This window comes from Podarcis raffonei, chromosome 13 (genome assembly GCF_027172205.1).
Source record: "Podarcis raffonei isolate rPodRaf1 chromosome 13, rPodRaf1.pri, whole genome shotgun sequence".
In the NCBI taxonomy this organism is placed as follows: domain Eukaryota; kingdom Metazoa; phylum Chordata; class Lepidosauria; order Squamata; family Lacertidae; genus Podarcis; species Podarcis raffonei.
Window position 1 is genome coordinate 26,974,972 of NC_070614.1, and position 11,817 is coordinate 26,986,788.

Here is an 11,817-nt window from a genome sequence, read left to right on the forward strand (position 1 = left end):
GACCAAACCTTTGCCAAAAAATAGGTGAAAGTCACACCCAAAGTGACATTTTGGTCTGCCATCTTGATTCAAAATGACACCTGGCATCCAGATGTCAATAACAAATACTGCCCTCAGCTCAGAAACTCTTGGGCCAAGTTTGTAAATTATATTTTGGGAGGTGGCCGAACCCATGGAGAACAGACAAACCACTTTCCAAAAATTTTACTTTACCTTAATATCCCGCCTTTCCTCAAAGGAGCTCATGGTAAAGTACATGGTTCTCTCTATATCAGTATTCTCACATCAACCCTGTGAGGTGGGTCATGACTGAGTAGGGCTTTGAACTCTGGCCTCCCACATCCTAGTCCAACACTCAATTATCCACTACACCACACTGGTTTTGTATCGGGACTTTTGAGCCACCATGAGTTTCCTGCAAATATTTGGTTTTAAAATAAAATAAAATAAAAACACAGATACATAAGCACCAGAGAGAGAGAGCTCTGTTGGGATATACAGTGGTACTTCGGGTTAAGTACTTAATTCATTCTGGAGGTCCGTTCATAATCTGAAACTGTTCTTAACCTGAGGTACCACTTTAGCTAATGGGGCCTCCTGCTGCCGCCACGCCGCCGGAGCACAATTTCTGTTCTCATCCTGAAGCAAAGTTCTTAACCTGAGGTACTATCAAAGCAAATAAAGATTGGTGGATCCCACTTTTAGCAGCACTTTACACGCATATAAACAAAACAGCAAAATTTCCCTCAAGCTGGAGCTCTGCGTTGATTGTATTAATACATAAGAAAGGCCCACGTACAGAGCCGAGCAACTTTAGACCAATCAGCTTGCTAAATGTCATTGGGAAGATTTACTCGGGGTACCTGCTAAACAAACTATCGAAATGGATGGAGGACGACAATATCATTGCCGATGAACAGGCGGGTTTTCGCCCTGGAAGATCTACCACAGACCAAATATTAACCTTGAATCACCTGGCGGAAAAGTATGCCGGCAAAGCCCCAAAGGTTCTTCATGTGGCTTTTATTGACCTTAAGCAGGCATTTGATCGAATCTCTAGAAAGCAGCTATGGACAAAACTGGCTGCTACAAAGATCAATCGTCGTCTCCTTCATCTGATTATCAGCCTCCATACAAACACCTTTCTGAGAATCAGGCTAGACAATAAAGGCCTAGTCTCCAACCCTGTTACCACCACTAGAGGGGTAAGACGGGGTTGTCTATTGGCCCCAGCATTGTTTAGCTTTTACATTAACTCACTGGTGACTCACATGGCCAATGATGCTTTCCACCCCCCCAAATTAGCAGGCCGATCTCTGAATGTCCTTCTGTATGTGGATGACGCCGCACTTCTTGCCAGATCCCCTATTGGACTGAGGAGAATGTTGCAAGCTCTACATGAATACTGTGATCAGCATGAGCTCCAACCCAACTATGCTAAGACCAAGATCATGGTCTTCTCTGCCCGACCGAGACTCCATTGATGGTCGATGAACGGGATCCCCCTAGAGCAGGTTAACTGCTTTAAATATCTGGGACAAGTAATACGGTCAAATAGGACTTTTCTGGCCCATAGAGACTCTATAACAACTAATGCATCTAAAGCAGCCATCCAGATTAGATCTCTATATGCTAAGAATCAGGCTCAATCAGTGAAGATAGCTTTGAGACTCTTTCAAATGAAAGTCCTCCCCCTTCTTTTGGTGGGCATCTCTTTAGGCTCCCGTAGGGATTTTTTGAAACTGGATTCTATCCAAACGCGATTCCTTAGAGCCATCCTTAGGATTCCCCTCTCGGTAGCGGGTGCGGTTATGAGATTAGAGGTCGGCTGGCAAGCTCTGCGGTATGTGGCCTTGAAGACGAAGCTCTGGCTATGGCTCAAGCTTTGTTTTAAACCAGTGGGTATTGCCCCCTTGATATTGAGGGACGATTTCCAATCATCGTGGGAAAGGGAGGTCATTAACGAGGTTCAATCCTGCGGATTGTCTCACCTTTACTTTACTTATGACGTACAATCAAGCTAGAGCTGTGATCTCCCAGAGACTGAGTGACATTGCCAGACAAGAGGACATAGCCCAGGTAAAACCAGGGATGTTCCTAGGGGACCAGATTTATCGGACCATACCAGCCCCCTACCTTGCAGAAATCCACTATGTTGAATACCGCAGACTTCTTACAGCGGCTAGATTAAATGTCCTTGACTCTGCAATATTGTGGGGAAGGTACAGGGGAGTACCATACGCCCAGAGAACCTGTCATTGTGCCATGGGTGTGGTTGAGTCCACCGAACACATTCTCTTGACTTGCCCTTCTTATGCAGAGCTTAGACAAAATTTTATAGACCCACTCCTATGTCAATTTAGCTTCCTACCCGGAGAAAACCAGGTTTTACACTTGCTGAATAATGTCACTAGAGCTATACCTTCCTTGGTGGCCAAATTTCTTTTTTTAGCTTTTAAGCGTCGCAAGACTATAATTGACTGTATTGATATGGGGCTATCTGTTTAGCCCATTTTAGTGTTGGCTAAGTTCTAAAATCTTCCTGGATGTTTTAACTGTGTATTGACAAATGTACTTTTTTCTGACTGACGGTCGAATAAAAGGTTGATGATGAACCTGAGGTACTATTTCTGGGTTAGTGGAGTCTGTAACCTGAAGCATATGTAACCTGAAGTGTATGTAACCTGAGATACCACTATATGTGTGTGTGTGTGTGTGTGTGTGTGTGTGTGTGTGTGTGTGTGTTTGGGACTTGTTTCCTGTCCACATAGAAATGCCCAAGAGGGCATCTCAGAATACCTTCCTTGATGACGCTACTTTGTCTCCTTTCAGTTGCTTCCACTTGCCGTTCTGTTGTTCCTGGAATGTGTCTGCTGCTTTCTCCCCCTTTCAAATCATTCTGTCATTTCTTGTTCCAACCTGTTCAGTTTTAACAGGATATAGCTGCAAGAGGATATGACTGAAGCAGACTTTAAAAACCACATGTGCACACTGAAAACAGCCCCTGTGCCAGTGAGTAAGAGCAAATAAGGAACTGGTGTAATACCAAAGGCAGAAAGGACTTGTGACTGCATGGGATTTAACTGAGTGCTGGGTTTTGGAGGTGCCTCGTACTCCAATGCAGGGAATTGTGGAAGGAGCCAGAGGCTGCAACAATCATGTTCTGCTGTGACCGTGAAGTGCACAGATTTATTCACTTCCACAAGTTTCAGGCTAGGCCAGACTGGAGAAGAGTCTACAGCAAGGCCCACAAACTGGCCAGGGACTTGGGTGCACATCTAGCAGGTCAAAAGCAAGATTGAGAGGCAGTTCCACAGTCTGGTCACATGGAGGATGCAGTTCTGGCAAGATAGAGGGCTGGTGGCAAGACGTTTGGTTGTCTCCAATGTAGCGCTAAGATCAACTTTCTATTGGCACAATAATTTCCCCTGTGGTATAGTGGTTAAGAGCAGTGGACTCGTAATCTGGTGAACCAGGTTCGATTCCCCGCTCCTCCACATGCAGCTGCTGGGTGACCTTGGGCTAGTCACACTTCTCTGAAGTCTCTCAGCCCGACTCACCTCACAAAGTGTTTGTTGTGGGGGAGGAAGGGAAAGGAGATTGTTAGCCGCTTTGAGACTCCTTCGGGTTGTGATAAAGCGGGATATCAAATCCAAACTCTTCTTCTTCTTCTACGTATGTGTACAGCCCCTTCACACTGATGCTGAATGTGAGGTCAGGGGTTGGCAGTTGGCGGGTGCAATCCCATTGCCATTCTCAGGTATCAAGTTTTCCTAGATATTAGAGGGGGAGGAGAGAAAGAGAGAACGTTTTTCAGCAGCAGCGGTGCTTTTCGTGTGAATTCTAGTTTGACCCTGAGTACGGATGCGGGAGAAATCTTATGCATAGACTGCACAATTTTTTTTGCTTCCAAGGAAGGGAGGGTTGTAGTAGTAAGCACAACTACCACTGTAGTAAGCATAGTACACTGTCATAGTAGTTGCCTAGTTAAAAAAAAAAGTGTCACCATCATTCTCAATGTTTCCCACACTCTGAATGGAGCTGAAACAGGGAAAGACCAAGTGCAGTGACATCACATCAGGCACCTGTATTGCTTTGTACTACTAATTAGACAGGGAAAGGAGAAGCAGGTTGGTGGCACCCATGTGCTCCTGCAATGTCTGGTTAGGTGCAGTCAGACTGATAGTGATCACAACAGTGATACTCTTTTGTTTTGATTTAAGCGTGTGCAGTGATGCAAGGGAACCTTTTTAAACAAAAAATATTATTTATACTTTTCCTATCTATCTATATCTATCATCTATCTATCTTACTGATTTTGCAGTCATTTTGACATTTAAAAACTTGACTTCCTTCCCCCTCTTTCTGCGGTTCCTTAAGTTTATTTTTAATGTCTTCTGCATATCCAAATTAACTTAACTTACTCATTTATTTATCTTCTTTAAATATATACTCTTATGTAGCTGCAGGTCATTACAGTAATCCACCCAGTGTTTTTATCTGCTTACAATTTATCTGTAAATATTCAATAGACCATTTCCATTCTTTTATAAAAATGTTTGTTATCTTGATTTCTTACTCTTCCGGTAAGTTTTGCCATTTCTGCATATTCCATAAGTTTTTGTATCCATTCTTCATTTGCTGGGACATCTGCTTCTTTCCATTTTGGTGCAAGTAACATTCTCGCCGCTGTAGTCGCACGCAGGAATAAATTTCTATACAATTTGGGTAGTTCTATCCCTGTAATTGCCAAGAGAAAGGCTTCTGAATACAAGGGAACCTTTCACCCCTTTGTTACACCTTCACCTTCCTGGTAGGTGTCTTCTTATCCGTGCCTCCAGGGATATTGCTAAGTACTTACAGGATGTGGGCTGCAGGCCTACGGCACAGATACACATAAACATTGCATATGTCAAGGAATGTGCATGGATGCCTTTGGGCAGGAGTAGCCAGCAAGGTGGTGTGGTGTGGGGGCTATGTTGCTCTCCAGCCTCCCGAACGCCGCACCTCGCTTCTGGCTACTGAGGGGGAGGGCAAGGCAGTGGGCAGTTTGGTTGGCATGGTGCAAATGCATTGTCAGGAGTGTTGTATTGGCGCTGCGCTGAGCTGAGCACCCTCACTCCCCACCCTGGATCCCCACCCTTGGGTGAAAGACACGGGTTGGTAAATCCTGAAGGCTTTATGAAAGAAATTAGCACACCGCCTGAGCATCAGGATACATGACTCGAAAGGTACATAGGCACAATCTAGGAGACAGGGATGGGCATAAGCGCAAGACGTCGTCCCAACACCTGGCATGCTTTCTCCTCACTCTTTTAAGGCATGAGCCGTTCGCGTGATTCTCACCCCAAGCAATAAAACTGTGCTTGCAAGCGAGTTCTTCTATTGGGGTGGGGTGTTGCATCTGTTGGTGACGGGCCTCAAATCCAACTCTCTCTGCCTCTGATCTGGCTGGCTACACCAGTTGGCCAGCCCGACAGCTCCTCAGCACTTGACTGGTTTGGACAGCTCCCCCTCTGCTTTTGGGACACCCAGCCATCCCAGGGCAGGACATTTATCCAAGTCACTCCTTAAACTGCCTCCACCCCCACCCCTTGGGATCCGGATCAGATCCTCCTCCGATGGATCCTGCCATTCCCCCCCCCCCCAATCCTGCTTGGAGGCATAGAGCCCATAATACCTGCTGCCTTGCCCCTCTCCCTCTCGGTAACCAGCGGTGATGTGTGGCGTAGTCCCTCCTCTTCCTTACAATGGCAGCTACCTGAAGTCTTCCCAACACTGAACTTTGCATTGCACCCAGCTGCACTGTATGCAAAGGTTTTGTATTTTTTAAGTTAGAGAAAAGGGAAGAGAGGGGCAGAAGATCTGGGCTAAGTGCAAAAGGGTTCAGAGTTTGCTGTTGTTGTTTAAAAAAAACCTATCTTCTAATTTAATGCTGTGAGACATTTTCAGCTATATATATATTTTTTGGAAGACATATTAAAACATTAATTCAATGATACCGAAATTGGGGGGGAAATGTTACACCACTAAATTGAACAAGGATTTGTGATCATTTCTGCAAGGCCCCCCCATGTGTAGATTTGTCCTAAAAACGTATGTATATATGAGGTATGAATATATTTTTAAGAAAAGTGAGGCCGAAGGAAGTGCTGTGATTGTGAAACTTGCAGAGACGAAGCAATTGATGACAACATCCTCAGCTTCCCCCCCCCCTCTTATTTAGCAAAATAGACAAATATATAGGTGAATCATCTTATATCAAAGCTTCTACGGAACAAGGATTTGTGCCCATAGCTTTTGCCTTTGACACCATTTAAGCAATGTGCTTATTTCCAGTTGTACCCCTCCCACCCCAATCTTCAGTTTGTCCTAAATCATTTGAACTTTTTTTTAATGTTAAAAATAAGCATACATATATCTATATAAAGAAATGGATAGTTTTAATTCTATCAATGTTTAATTGTACTTTAATGTTTGATTTTTCTATGGTTAAAGTAGTTTTTTGTTTTCATCTGTAAGCTGCCTTGAACCCCATCAGTGAAAAAAGTGGGGAATGAATGAATGAGAGAGAGGCTGTGCTTTAACCCTGAGTGAGATGTGGGAGAAATGGTATGGACATCATAGACACAAATCTATCTGATTCCAAGGAAAAGAGAGGTGTTTGGCTAAGTCTGCTCATCAGCAGATTACCTTATCTAAGTAGTTATCTGGTAAACGAAACATGAATCATTCTCAACATTTCTCACCCTCTCAAAAGATGCAGCAATACTTAAACGGGGAAATGCTATATTTGCCCCCTGTTGCCTTTCCATCTGCCAACATTCAGGCAATGTGATCATTTCTGCAAGCCCCCCTCCCCAATGTGTAGATTTGTCCTGAAAACGTATGAATATATTTTTAAGAAAAGTGAGGCCGAAGGAAATGCTGTGATTGTGAAACTTGCAGAGACAAAGCAATTGATGACAACATTCTCAGCTTCCCTCCTCCTCTCTTATTTAGCAAAATAGACAAATATATAGGCGAATCATCTTAAATCAAAGCTTCTACGGAAGTGGTGGATGGGTAGCTGCAAACGATGAATCAGAATACAGATGAAAGGGGAATACTGGTGAGTGAAAATCGAAGCTTTCCTGAGAATGAACTTGCAAATATTATGTGGTTCATGGCAAAAGCGCTACTTCCATGTCGTGGCTGCAGATAGGAAGCTGGAGTCCATCTGACGTGGAACGCTAAACCATTTAGCATCAAAATCTAAAGCTGAGCCAGCTCCTCTCGCCATCTTCGTCTTACATGTCAACTTTCCTGCCGCAGCTGGCTGCCAGAGTCTGCGATACTAGTTCTCAGTAATTAACCGATGGGAACAATTGAAATCTGCTTCACAGCAGTAGCGCTACGGCTTCATAAGTAGTTGAGATGTCTAATCAGCATCTCGGTTAAAAGTGGCCTGAATTAAATGTTCTTCAATTATGTTTTAAAAGCCTGTACAGAGGGGTCTTTTCCCATATCTGTTGGGAGGAGGTTCGATAAATGAAAGCAAAAGGTCAGCACAGGGAAGCAATTAGCTTCTAATAGTGCAATCCTATGCTTGCCCATTCCGAAGCAAGTTCTATTGAGTTCTATGAGACTTACTCCCAGGTAAGAATGTGCAGGATTGCAGCCTGAAAGGGCATCTCCAGATTGGTGTGTTATTGAGGGCGTATTCTGCAACAGTGTTCCAATAGTGGGTCCGATGGTCAAGAAAGTAGTTTCTGCACATGCTGCAGATGGGGCTCGTCCACCTGGGAACGTAGTTCATCTAGGAGAAGGGAAACTCTCATCCTAAACCTCTGCTGCATCTTTGGAAGGAGTAAAATGAGAGCCAGTGTGGTGTAGTGGTTAAGAGCGGTAGACTCCTCGCTCCTCCACATGCAGCTGCTGGGTGACCTTGGGCCAGTCACACTTCTCTGAAGTCTCTGAGCCTCACTCACCTCACAGAGTGTTGTGGGGGAGGAAGGGAAAGGAGAATGTTAGCCCCTTTGAGACTCCTTCGGGTAGTGATAAAGTGGAATATCAAAGCCAAACTGTTCTTCTTCTTCTTCTTCTAAACCCTACATAAATCTGGAGTGGAGTCCCTAAGATGGTTGGATGGTGCCTTGTATGCCTCCTTCTGACAACTCCTGCAGCCAAGCTGGCGTCCAACGTATTGCTGTGCTTTCCTTTGGGCCACATCACTGAGGCGAAGAGGGGGTTGTGTCGATTGGGAAGCCCAGGACCTCCATGCACACTGTCCAGGCTTGCACCCCGGGGAGGTCACTTCGGTGCTGCTAATGCAGCCATTTGATATCACCCCCAGAGGCGCACTCCATTGTCTCTTGAGACAGATGGGTAGCCAGCAACAACAACGATTCTGCAACATGCTCTAGACACAGCAATAGTGAATTTATTATGCTTTAGTCTGTCCTGTGTTGGGAGTAAAGGTAAAGGTAAAGGGACCCCTGACCATTAGGTCCAGTTGTGACTGACTCTGGGGTTGCGGCGCTCATCTCACTCTATAGGCCGAGGGAGCCGGCATTTGTCCGCAGACAGCTTCCGGGTCATGTGGCCAGCATGACTAAGCCGCTTCTGGCAAACCAGAGCAGCGCACGGAAACGCCTATTTATCTACTTGCACTTTGATGTGCTTTTGAACTGCTAGGTTGGCAGGAGCAGGGACCGAGCAACAGGAGCTCACCCCATTGCGGGGATTTGAACCGCCGACCTTCTGATCAGCAAGCCCAAGGCTCTGTGGTTTAACCCACAGCGCCACCTGCGTCCCATCTGTGATGGGAGTACCTGTTGGCAATTATTGGTTTGCCATATTCGGTTTACATTTTCAAGCGTACACTTACTATTGCCTTAGGTGTGCCTGTAATATAACGTGTGAAGCATCCCTACAGTCACCAGAGTTTGTGCAATATCTGGAAGCGGCACCTTGAGGAAAATTCCAAGACCCCTGTGCTTTTATTACTCTACAAACTGATCATCAGGGAAAGCTTTTCGCATGACAGAGCCTGGAGACATATCCTTTCTATATCCTGTGATCAATCCATCTTGGGAAATCCAGGACTGTCTAAAATTTCCCCCCAGGATGCCCGGGGGAGGGGAGCAACGAAATGTGCAACATCAGGCTTCACTCAGCAAAGCTGACATCATGAAATCAGTGATGTGATGGAAAAACGTGTGATGTTGCTGGAAGCAACATATGCCTTAAATTTGATAGCACTCTAGCGGCTGTTCCTAAATGGGCTCACCAACTCTTACATCTCACAACATGTTCTGGTCACCTCTCGGGATTGAGTCCAGGGTCATTTCCTCTGGGTGACCAACCGCAGTGTCACATTTAGGGCATCTATTCGAAATATGTTGTGCCTTTATCATGACCCAAACATGCATTTACTTAGCTAATGCAATGGTAATGGTGTCACCCATTATTGCACTTTCTCCTTTGACTGCCCAATTACTTTTCTCACTCTGAAGTTCACCCACAGCTTTTTGGTCCAGGGTAAGAACTGATAGGATCTCGTCTGTTCAGAATTATGTTTAGTCTGGTATTACCACCCAGTCTGCTAAAATCTTCTCGTTTATGCACTCTTTGACACAAAGAACCGTATCACCCTTGACACACCCTTCCATGAACGTTCTATAGAATCTGTATTGTATCCCACTTCTTCTCTGGAGCCCATCACGCTTCCATTATTCCTATTACCAGTGTTCCTGTTTAGCATACCGCAACTTCCCCATGTTGGTTTCACAGGCTTGGGAAACCTACAGCACTCCAGCTATGGTTAAGACTCCAACTCCATGCTGGCTGCAGCTGATGAGAGTTGGAAGTCAGACATCATCATCATCAGTGATTGTTCTCCATCACTGCTATAAACTTATACCATGGTTTTTGAAGCCACAGGCTAGTCAAGTTCCTCCTATGGCACAATTATGGATTGCATCTAGCTTAGCAAGGGTCTGATCCTGGCTCATTGTCCTGGATTTTGTTAACCAACGTGAAGACAGCACCCACCCCATTGAGATACAAAGAGCAGCTATGGCTTAACGCAGATCTGAATCTCAGCGCTGAATACTAAAGGAGGAAGCAGGCAGCCATGACACTTGGAACAGGTAGCATCTGAAAGGTCCTGGATTTCAACATCCTACCTAGCAACCTAAATATTGCTTCTAGGATCACATGGCATTTCCGTGTCATAGGTGCCTACTATATAAATCCTTGCTGCAGATTCCTCCCACTTGTTATCAGCCAGTCTATCTTGACCACAACCCTCGCACCCAGCAGGGAACCGTGAGGCTGATACACTTGTCCACAAACACTGGTGCCATTTTTTTTAAAAAAGTCCTTTTGTGGATGGCAGGTCTTGAAATAAAGAAAACTTAAAGAGGAAGATTATAGCTAGTTGCTTTTTCCCTATAGAATATCAATTCATGGTGGAAAGAATGCAAACACCAGTGCTACATGGTAGAATATAACACTTTGCCTGTGGATGGTCCTAGTTCAATGATGTCAAAGGCAGCAAGGCTGAGAAAGATGCCTCCCTGCCTGCCTGAGATGTCGCTAAACTGCTGCCAGTTGCAGAAGTGAAGGCCTAAATAGATGGACCAGAGGCCTGATTCGGATTAAAGCAGCTTCTTAAATTCAAAGAGGATACTGCCACATTTTAACAGGAAAGTTTTAAAATTTCAGAAGGTGTCATTTCCCCCCTTGGTGTTCATTATTCATTATTCATTTCCCCCCTTGGTGTTCTGGGATTATCAATAAAAGTGCATTCCGTACACGTAATAAATGAAAAGTAAAATGTGTTGGGAGTACTAACACAATAAATTTGGACAAGCTGGAAAAATTATTTTTTTATGTGTTACATTTTTAGATAGCCCTGAGAGCTTGTGGCCAAAGTCACAAGCAAGCCACAGATAATTTAAGAGTACCCTTCATTGCTATTACTTAGCAGCATGTAGGTCTGAGGTTTCAACACTGGAAATAGGTTTCTGGCTCAAATTAAGGATTAATTAGTAAGCCTGTGTGCAGGGTTAGGCAAGGGGAGCATGGCTTGCCTTTGTGCCTTTAAACAAATGAATCAATATTAGCAGCTGCAGCTGTCACAAATAAGCATCATCAGTTAACAAATGCTGCTTTATTCAAAGAGTAGGTTGGTTGAAAATAATAGATTTGGCCTCTGCAGACATGTGTAGTCAGTGCAAGTACAACTTAGAGACATCTTCAACAGGCATGAGCCAAGGTCTCCAAACACATCAAGGGGTTGATGATATACTTGGAACTTTCACCAAAGGCTCCCAAGTATACTGCTGTCATGGGATAAAAGGGCAGTTCGTCTTATGGGTTAGTAACTGGTTAAAGAACAGGAAATGGAAGGTACTAGTAAATGGACAGTTCTCACAAGGAGGAAGTTACAGATTCTTGGGAAAACCTATTTGTATTAGGGCCAGTTCATAACTGGTATTAGGACAAATGTTCACAACTTATCTGAAGGAAAAGGTGAGCAACCAGGAGGCCAAATTTGCAGATACCATATTATTCCAGATGGTGAAAATGGGCTGTGTTGTCCCATTTGTTTCAAAATTTAACTTTTCATGTATTTCATTTTTTCCGTTGTTGTTTGTTCCTTTTTTTGTGTGTCTTTCACCGATTTCTTATGTCAGTATTCTGCTGCCAGTAACTTCAGAGTTCTAAAATTTCCAGGCCATCGTCTACTAAGCAGAAAAAGCAAGAGTCCCCACCTTTCTAAAGACCCCGAGACTGCTGCACTGAACATCAACCTGGACAAAAGGCACA